The sequence below is a fragment of the Phaethon lepturus genome, unplaced genomic scaffold (genome assembly GCF_000687285.1).
Source record: "Phaethon lepturus isolate BGI_N335 unplaced genomic scaffold, ASM68728v1 scaffold39158, whole genome shotgun sequence".
Classification (NCBI taxonomy): domain Eukaryota; kingdom Metazoa; phylum Chordata; class Aves; order Phaethontiformes; family Phaethontidae; genus Phaethon; species Phaethon lepturus.
The window spans coordinates 24,133-24,423 of NW_010560478.1; positions in this window are offsets into that span (position 1 = coordinate 24,133).

Consider the following 291-nt stretch of genomic DNA (forward strand, 5'->3'; position numbering starts at 1 on the left):
CGGGGGGGGGCCCTCAGCTGGCGGGCACCGTGGCGAGGGGGTGCCGCACCCCCCTGCCGAGCACTGGGCTCTGCTGAGCGGCTCCTCCACACCCTTCCAGGTTCCTGGGGAGCGATGAGCAGGACACCTTCTTCTCCACCACCCAGCGGCACCAAATTGTGAGCACCGGGGCCGCTGTGGCTTCTCTTCCCCAGTGCTGGGTGGGCTGCAGGGTCTGGGGGAGAAATGCTGGGAGCGGGTGTGTTGTCGTGTGTTGTCACAGTCTCAAAGGTCCCAGGCTGGGTTGCTGTG